Source organism: Erpetoichthys calabaricus, assembly GCF_900747795.2.
Source record: "Erpetoichthys calabaricus chromosome 1 unlocalized genomic scaffold, fErpCal1.3 SUPER_1_unloc_18, whole genome shotgun sequence".
Classification (NCBI taxonomy): Eukaryota; Metazoa; Chordata; class Cladistia; order Polypteriformes; family Polypteridae; genus Erpetoichthys; species Erpetoichthys calabaricus.
Genome location: NW_026261583.1, coordinates 70,399 through 80,074, shown reverse-complemented (window position 1 = coordinate 80,074; position 9,676 = coordinate 70,399).

The following is a 9,676-nucleotide window of genomic DNA, read 5'->3' as shown; positions in this document are numbered from 1 at the left end:
TCTTCCCTCACTTGTGAACAAGACCCTGAGATACTTGAACTCCTCCACTTGGGGCAGGATCTCGCTCCCAACCCTGAGAGGGCACTCCACCCTTTTCTGGCTGAGGACCATGGTCTCGGATTTGGAGGTGCCGATTCCCATCCCAGCCGCTTCACACTCAGCTGCGAACCGATCCAGAGAGAGCTGAAGATCACGGCCTGATGAAGCAAACAGGACAACATCATCTGCAAAAAGCAGTGACCCAATCCTGAGTCCACCAAACCGGACCCCCTCAACATCCATAAAAGTTATGAACAGAATCGGTGACAAAGGGCAGCCCTGGCGGAGTCCAACTCTCACTGGAAACGGGTTCGACTTACTGCCGGCAATGCAGACCAGGCTCTGGCACCGATCGTACAGGGACCGAACAGCCCTTATCCAGGGGTCCGGTACCCCATACTCCCGGAGCACCCTCCACAGGATTCCCCGAGGGTCACAGTCAAATGCCTTTTCCAAGTCCACAAAACACATGCAGACTGGTTGGGCAAACTCCCATGCACCCTCCAGGACCCTGCTAAGGGTGTAGAGCTGGTCCACTGTTCCACAACCAGGACAAAAACCAGACTGTTCCTCCTGAATCCCTGATGTCCATGTGATGTTGCAGAGGCATGTCAACCAAGACAGTCCTGCAACATCCAGAGCCTTGAGGAACTCCGGGAGTATCTCATCCACCCCCGGGGCCCTGCCACCAAGGAATTTCTTGACCACTTCAGTGACCTCAGCCCCAGAGATGGGGGAGCCCACCTCCGAGTCCCCAGGCTCTGCTTCCTTATTGGAAGGCATGTTAGTGGGATTGAGGAGGTCTTCAAAGTACTCCCCACAACATCCCGAGTCAAGGTCAGCAGCGCACCATCCCCACCATATACAGTGTTGACACTACATTGCTTCCCCCTCCTGAGACGCCGGACGGTGGACCAGAATCTCCTCGAAGCCGTCCGAAAGTCGTTCTCCATGGCCTCCCCAAACCCCTCCCACGCCCGAGTTTTTGCCTCAGCAACCACAAAGCCACATTCCGCTTGGCCTGCCGGTACCTATCAGCTGCCTCCAGAGTCCCACAGGACAAAAGGATCCTGTAGGACTCCTTCTTCAGCTTGACGGCATCCCTCACCGCCGGTGTAAACCAACGGGTTCGGGAATTGTTGCCACAACAGGCACCGACCACCTTACGGCCACAGCTCCGGTCAGCTGCCTCAACAATAGAGGCACAGAACATGGCCCATTCGGACTCAATGTCCCCCACCTCCCTCGGGATGTGGTCGAAGTTCTGCCGGAAGTGGGAGTTGAAGCTACTTCTGACAGTGGACTCTGCCAGACGTTCCCAGCAGACCCTCACAACACGTTTGGGCCTACCAGGCCTGACCATCATCCTCCCCCACCATCGAAGCCAACTCACCACCAGGTGGTGATCAGTTGACAGCTCTGCCCCTCTCTTCACCGAGAGAGCCAGCTTCTGTAGCCGAGGATCGGACCGCCAAGGTCCCCGCCTTCGGCCACCACCCAACTCACACTGCACCCGACCTCCTTGGCCCTTCTCATAGGTGGTGAGCCCATGGGAAGACCCTACTTACAGCAGTCAGACAAAAAAATATAACTGAAAAAGTTAATAGACAAAAAAAAAGAAAAGGTTCTCCACTACGGCCATCACTACCCGCTGTGAGAACTTCATTTCTATTCTTTCAAATGCTTCCCCTCTTTAAAGGCAACTCAGCTTGCACCCTATTAGATTTTAGTGGCCCAACATCATTTTTGTTGAAATGCTTTAACTTTTCCTTTTCTTTTTTTTTTTTTCTGCAAAAATAAATTAAAGTTCAAAAAAAGGGTCAAAGTCAGGAATTGACCTTTGCACCCCTAAAGTATCAGGTCCATCTCCCATAGCAGTGAGCCACCAAAGCCAAACTGACCAATCAGATTGCTCAGAGGGACCACACACTCACAGACAGACAGACAGACAGTAGCTTTTTATTATCTTAGCTATTCACTAAAGAAGCGACCTCGATGGATTTAATTATTTGTTCTCGTTTGGTAAATGTCTTCTGTTCCTGTGACTCAATCTGATGTTCCTCAGGTACCACACTCTGTGGTTTGCTGCCCTCCTCTTCATGTAGGGGTATCTCTGGGCACAAGACACTCTCGTTCACGTCAGGCCCTGGTACCACAGCCTGTTTGTGGTCTTCTGCTTCATGCAGGGGGTGTCTGGACATCACACACTGTTATGTGTTTCACATCTGGTTCTGGTCTTATTGGAGACCATGAAGATGTTGATGATGTACCAACTTCTGGATTACGGAGGAGCACAGCAGCCCACTGACCTTTCTGCAGTAAGACTCTGTCCTTCATGCCGTAGGGGCAGCCACTCCAAGTGATCATCCTAGTGAAGTTCACCGCCCCTCTTCATAAAGTGGTGACATCAGAGGACTGAGGTTCCCACTGTCACACAGGAGCTCAGCGTGTCTCCCAGCTTCTTACCTGAGGGACGTGATGTCGTCCTCTGCTCTGTGTGACATGTGAAGTGTCATTTCTTGCTTTCCTTTCTTTGACTACTGGACCCCAGTTACCTCAGACTGCTCCATTGTAATGGAGTCACCGTACTGTCACATAATGTCAGTCCTTTCCATCTCTTCACTGGTGTGTTTGAGGCAGGCAGGTCATTCTTTCAAACCTGAGCTCCGCCACATCACCACTGCAGTATCTTCATCAGCTCTTCTTCCTCATTCCACAAGTAAGCGGAGATCTCACAAAGCTGTCGTACAGCCTGTCCATTAAGTGCCAGGACCAGATGGAGTGCCGACTCTCCCAGGACCATTGCTTTAGTTGTGTCACCACCTCAAACGTCACCTGATGAGCCTCCCATGCTGAACTACTGTCGTGCTGTGGAAGCTCAGTCTGCACCTCAACACTAATAGAGAGGACATCAAAACCTTCATTAGAAATTGGACAGTTTATCTGTAATGGTGACAGAATGACATAAACGAAAATGTGAAGGGTCACAGTGAAAGATACTTCAGGAAGTTTAAAAAATACATTCAAACAAAACAGGAAATATTGGTCAACTGGGAGACATTTTTATGTTTACAAGAAAAACTTAAAGAACCAAAAGTTACCCTGAGAGCCACAATTGTTCTTTAGAGCTCCTCACTTGAGTACGTGTGGCACAGTAAATGTGACGAGTTGATGTCCACCTCATTTATCACCCGAGTGCCCTGCGATTCTAAACTGAGCAGCTGCAGGTTCAGTTCAGGCAGTTCATGGTGGGCACGTGCAGCAGGCGGGCACATCATTAGCTTAACGTTTAGATTGGCACTGCCACATTTGTACAGAGGACGAGGTGACAGGGGATGTGAGGGGGCTCAGTGTAAGAGCAGACAGTGATGGACTCGGAGACACACACACACACACTGATGTTCTTGTCTAAGCTAACACTGCAGCCACCGGGTTTTAATGAATTAACTTGGTGACTCCACACTGTGTGGTGAACATCAGAATGACAACACGATCTTCATCCTCCATATGGTTTAGTTCTACTCTTTGGACCTTTTTTCACTTTTATTTATTTCTGGTGAGCAATTTTTTAGTTTTCATTTTGGTTTGCAAAACTACTTTGGTGGAACACTAAGATGGTAGAAGGTTCAAGAACATAAGTCAAGCTGAGTTAGAACTGTTTAAAGGGAATAAGGCCTGAACAATATGGGGGAGTTTGGCCTCACAGCACTACGTCCCATTAAATTCAGAGCTAGACACCCACATAATATCAAAAGGGGCCACAAGTGGCAACAAAAGAGGAGGTTTTGCTTACAAATAAAGGCTAAATATGAGAAAGGGGAGACAGAGACCCCCAGGAGGTAGAATCCCAAACACTTAACTCTTCTCCACAGCAGTAGCTCTAGTTAGCCATGGAGCTGCTGGCCCACTTACCCACACACAGCCCCCTCTCCTTCTCCACCAGCTGAGCTTCCATCCAGTCTAATCCTTGATTTCCAGCTCATCCTGAGTCTTCTCAGATGGACCTTTAATGCTCCAGAGCAGGTGTAGAAGGTCTGGTGCTACCCGTAAATAGTCACATCTCACACACCTACCAGCCCAGAGCTCAGAACTCCTCAATATAGCACACTCTTCCTCAGTTTGTGAGAAATGTAGCCCACCTCAACTCCAAAGTGATCATGGCATTCAGGTTTCTAAATGGTGAGTATCCACAATGGGCGGCATGGTGGCACAGTGGTAGTGCTGCTGCCTCACAGTAAGGAGATCTTGGTTTGCTTCCCGTGTCCTCCCTGCGTGCAGTTTGCATGTTCTCCTCGTGTCTGCATGGCTTTCCTCCCACAGTCCAAAGACATGCAGGTTAGGTGCATTGGTGATCCTAAATTGTCCCTAGTGTGTGTGTGTGTGTGTGTGTGTGTGTGCCCTGCGGTGGGCTGGCACCCTGCCCGGGGTTTGTTTCCTGCCTTGCGCCCTGTGCTGGCTGGGATTGGCTCCAGCAGAACCCTGTGTTAGGATATAGCGGGCTGGATGATGGATGGAGTATCCATAATGCCCCGGAGCCAAGAACAATGAAGTCCAGCAGCTGCTTTGCTTTGTGATGTCCCCAGCTTGGACCTTACTGGAGTAAAATCTTCACTTATGTATCCACCATGTGCTCACAGTGATCTGTTATATAGTGCCTTTCATGTCTGTGATGGACCTTCTTAACACACATATCACATCATACTATTACATGTGTGTTATACACAAAGACAAGTGTGGTGAACATCAGCCTGACAACACCAGTCTCATTCTCCTTATTCTCTACTTCTACTCTTCACACAGTTTATTTAACTTTTATTTCAGTTCCGGTCCACTAAATTATAATTTGAACAATGTGACTCCGCCCCCTGCTTGCTTTGCTTACCCACCCCCGGGTTTGGTTTCACGGATATACAATTTAAAGAGATTGTTACATATGCATTATTTTCACTTTCACTTTAAAACTTTTATAAAAACAATACTTGTCCTTTATTTCCAGCCCTGTTATATAAATCTTGTTATAATATTGAGATTATTGTCACTATCTCTGTATTAAACTGTATAAATGTATTTTTCATTTTATTTTCTGTAAGCATGCAGAGCTGAGCCAGACTTAGCACAGAGTGTCAGCATTCAGATTTGCTGGGCCAGGCATTAGGATAAGACAGACAGGGACAGCTGGAGGCCTGTGCTTCAGCCTAAAGAGTACTGGGTGTTATTTAAACCTGCTGTCTGATGTCAGCTAAAATCTTCAGTCCTTGTTTGGAAATGGGCTCTGTGCCACCTGGGGGCTTGCGCATGGAAAACCCTATAAAACCTTTTGGAGGATTGCCAGCCATTGGGAGACTCAACAGCCGGACTACAGGAGACTACGTCTAATTGGTCCGAGAAATCCTTCCTGCGCTGTGACGATGACCGCAAACTCCACACGCAAGGCCCTCACACGACTGAGTACTGCGGTGTGTTTCCCCCGTTATTTATGTAGCATAAGCCGATATTAAACAAAAGCTAAATTCATCTTCTCTGTCATGTAATCTTATAAACCATCATTGCATGCTGGGGGGGTAACACCTTTTTAATTTATATTTATTTAAATCCAGGTTAATTAAAACACCGCAATTTTAAAGAACTTATTTCCATGGAGCTAAAACCTCATATCAGAAAACAAATTGGCGTAGTCTGCAGGATTGTGGCTATATTATTAAACTATATATAATATATTTATACGTATAATAATATACGTATACCAGGTTGGTCGCGCGCACTGTCATGGACGCCCATAGCCGAGTTATTTAATACATATACGGCCCCAAGTGTGTGGTCCGAGCTAGAAGGAGAAGTTAATCCTTCAAATGTCCAAAAGGCGGTTTTGGCACTCAGGCTAGGACGCAGGGGTAAAAAGGAACGAATAGCCGCCGGTGAATTAGGATGGCTTTTATTAACCGCAATACACGAGTTAGACCATAAAGTTCAAAGTATGGTCATAGAGTGTGGGGAACTTAAACAAGAAATAGAACATCTACAAGAAAAGCAAAGTATCTCTCGAGAATGCATGGAAAATGGCGTGTCCTGTGCAGAAGAGTGGGAGAATAAATGCACGGCTTTAGCCGTACGTTTGGTGCATGATAGAAGGCGGAAACAAGGGAAAAAAACATCCCGTTTCCTCTTTTAAAATACGAGCCATAATGCATGGTGATTGGAACCCAGAAACATGGGACGGCACTGTATACAACTCAGACAGTGACGATGATGTTTTGGGGGAATACGGCATGGAATCAAATGAGATAAATGATAGAAATAATAATTTTGACATAATAGACGCAAGACCGGTTGTTCAAAATAAAACCAAAGCGCACCTAGGCGGACCGCACAGGGTAACGTGAACCGTACGTGATTTTAAACAAACAGAGTTTCTGGAAATTGGTAAACAGTATAGGCAGAGACCAGGCGAGAGTTTGATACAATGGATATTACGTATATGGGATGAGGGTGGTGATAGTTGTCAGTTGACGAATGTAGAGATTAAAAATTTAGGCTCTATCACTACGAATCCTAAAGTAAGGAATGTGTTACGAGGGACACAAAATCAAGCGATAGTCTCGATCGTAGAATGGGTAGTAAATGCTGTAAAACACGCATATCCAGACGCTAGAGACTCAGAAGAGATTGATAGATCCTGGCTGACAGCTCCTGAACCAATTCAGCAGCTGCGAGAAATGGGCGTCAATCAGTTATTTATAAAGTCGCACCAGGAGTCGCGTTTGCTGGCCCTGATACTGAGGCATTCACTGCTGGGATGCGAAGCCGTCTAATAAAAAACGCACCGAGTTTGTTAAAAGGGGCTCTATTATCTATGCTCGCCGGAGCTAATCAACAGACAGTATGGGATGTGACTGCGTTATTGAGTCAGTTAGATGAATTAGGTGCTACGGTGTCGGCATCTACTGGGCCGAGACCAGTCAGAGCCATAGAAGAAAATGATATACTAACTGTACGTCATGGAAAGATAATTCATGATCTGCTACAAGCAGGGTAAATAGAAAGGACATAGATGGCAAACAAACTGCAGAACTTTTTCAGAAATGGCAAGCTCTGAGAAAGCCTAAAAATGAGAGGGCATAACTACTCCAACCGCACCGCCTAGTGAACCAGAAAAGAGATGATCTGAACAAAAACCGAGATGATATTTTAACTTTCCAAAAGCGTGGCGCACACCCCGACTGACGTATTGAGGGGATGGCAGGTCTCCTGTAGGCGGGGAGGTACGGCTCATTCATACAGGAGACCGACGCCCGTACGTCCCACTAACAATTTACTGGGGTAACGGAAGAAAACCACATCAGGTTATGGCACTTATGGACACTGGGGCAGAAGTAACTTTAATTCAAGGGAACCCACAGAACTTTTCAGGACCAATTGTAAATGTAAACGGATACGGGGGCTCAGATATACAGGCGGAACTAATCACAGTACACTTAGCACTAGGAAAGTCACCCTCTTTTAAAGCTAATGTGCTAATTTCAGAATTGCCTGAATATATTCTGGGGATAGATATTCTTACAGGAAGGTCATTACAAACAAAGTGGGGAACATTTTCTTTTGGGATTCGTAATTTAATGTGTAGAGCAGTTAAAGTAATAGTAAGAGGAAAGGCGAAATGGACCCCTTTAGAAATCCCAGTACCTGACACCCCTGTAAATTTAAAACAGTATCATTTGCCAGGAGGTTTACAAGAAATAGGAGAAACAGTGGAAGAGTTACTGCGGGTAGGAATTATTCGACCTGCGGTTAGCCCTTTCAATTCTCCTGTGTGGCCAATCAGAAAACCGGATGGTTCATGGAGGATGACGATCGACTACAGAGGTCTAAATGCTAAAGCACCGCAATTGACTGCTGAAGTTCCTGATATTGTTACCATTGTAGAAGACATCATGGCTAATGCAGGAGAGTGGCCTGCTGTCATCGACCTGGCTAATGCTTCTTTCTCTATTCCAATTGCAATCCAAAGTCAAGATCAGTTTGCGTTTACCTGGAAGGACAGACAGTACACTTTCCAGGTACTGCCACAGGGATACCTACACAGCCCTATGCTGTGCCATGGACTTGTAGCAAGAGACCTGGCTACCTGCTCAGAGTTGGAGAAGGTACGACGCTTCCATTATGTGGATGATATAACGTTAACTGGAGATGAATCATCAGTAACAAATGCATTGCCTGCTTTAATAACGCACATGGAGAGCAGAGGATGGGCCGTAAATAAGGACAAAATCCAAGGACCCACCAGAGAAGTTCAATTTCTGGGCATGATGTGGTTTGGACCAGAAAAACGAGTGCCCCAAAAAGTAATTGACTCTTTGTGTAAATTACAGGCACCCACTAATAAAAAAGAAGCTCAATCCTTTGTGGGACTAATGGGTTTTTGGAGAGCTTTTGTGCCACATTTGGGAATAATTTTAAGATCAATACACGATGTTGTCAAGAAAAAGACACGGTTTGAATGGACAGAAAAACAACAAGCTGCTTTTGAGGCCGCTAAAGAAGCTTTAGTCCAACACCAAGGACTGGGACCTTTAAAAGCTGATTTGCCTTTTGAACTTGAAGCTACAGAACAGAACGACATTGCTACGTGGAGCTTGTGGTAAAAGCATGGCAGTAAATGTGGAGCCGACAGCTGACAGGGTCACAGACTAAATGTACACCACTCGAAAAGCAGCTCCTTACAGCACACTGAGAGACAGACTGGTCCTGCTCCGGTAAAGCTACGCACTAACTTGCCTATTGCTGGGTGGGTTAGAGACAATGGCCTGGAAGCGAGAGCAGGCGCTGCCCAAAATCAAACTTTATGCAAATGGAAATGGTGTTTGCAAGCAAGAGCACACTTTGAAGGAAAAGACAGGAGTGCATTACAAGGCGCCATGGCAGGGGCTGAGATATATGAGGATCCAGATGACTTACCACCTGTTGTGTAGTGGAGTCGCCCGTTAAAGACACACCAGCATACGATCATCTGACACCACCGCAACAGGACAACAGCTGGTTCACAGACGGGTCAGCAACTGTGGAAGGAGGAAAACGGCTTTGGAGAGCAGTAGCTTATCAGCCTCACACTGAGACCATCCTCCATCAACAGGAGAAGGTAAATCAAGCCAATGGGCTGAACTTCTTGCTGTAGCCATGGCATTAACAGAAAATCAAAGCTTCCCTATTGTTGTTTATACGGATAGCTGGGCAGTGTATCAAGGACTAACAGTGTGGATAACCATGTGGAAAAGGGCTGCTTGGACTATTCATGGGAGAGAACTATGGGGTGGCACAGAATTGTGGGAGCAGCTTTGGACAATGAGCATGAGAGGGGAGACCCCCATTGGTCATGTAGATGCCCATGCCCCACTGACATCCCTTGAAAGGATTTATAACCAACAAGCTGATATGATAGCTGCTGTTCGAGAAATCAAACAGGACGAAGGCTATACAGAGGATGATGAGCTGTGCCACTATGCTGAGGTACACGTAATCGAGCCTTCATTAATATCATTAGCAAGGTGGGCTCATGAAACTTCAGGACATATGGGAGCGGAAAAAACATATCAATGGTGTCATCAGCGATGTATACCAGTCACTAATGATATAGTTAAACAAA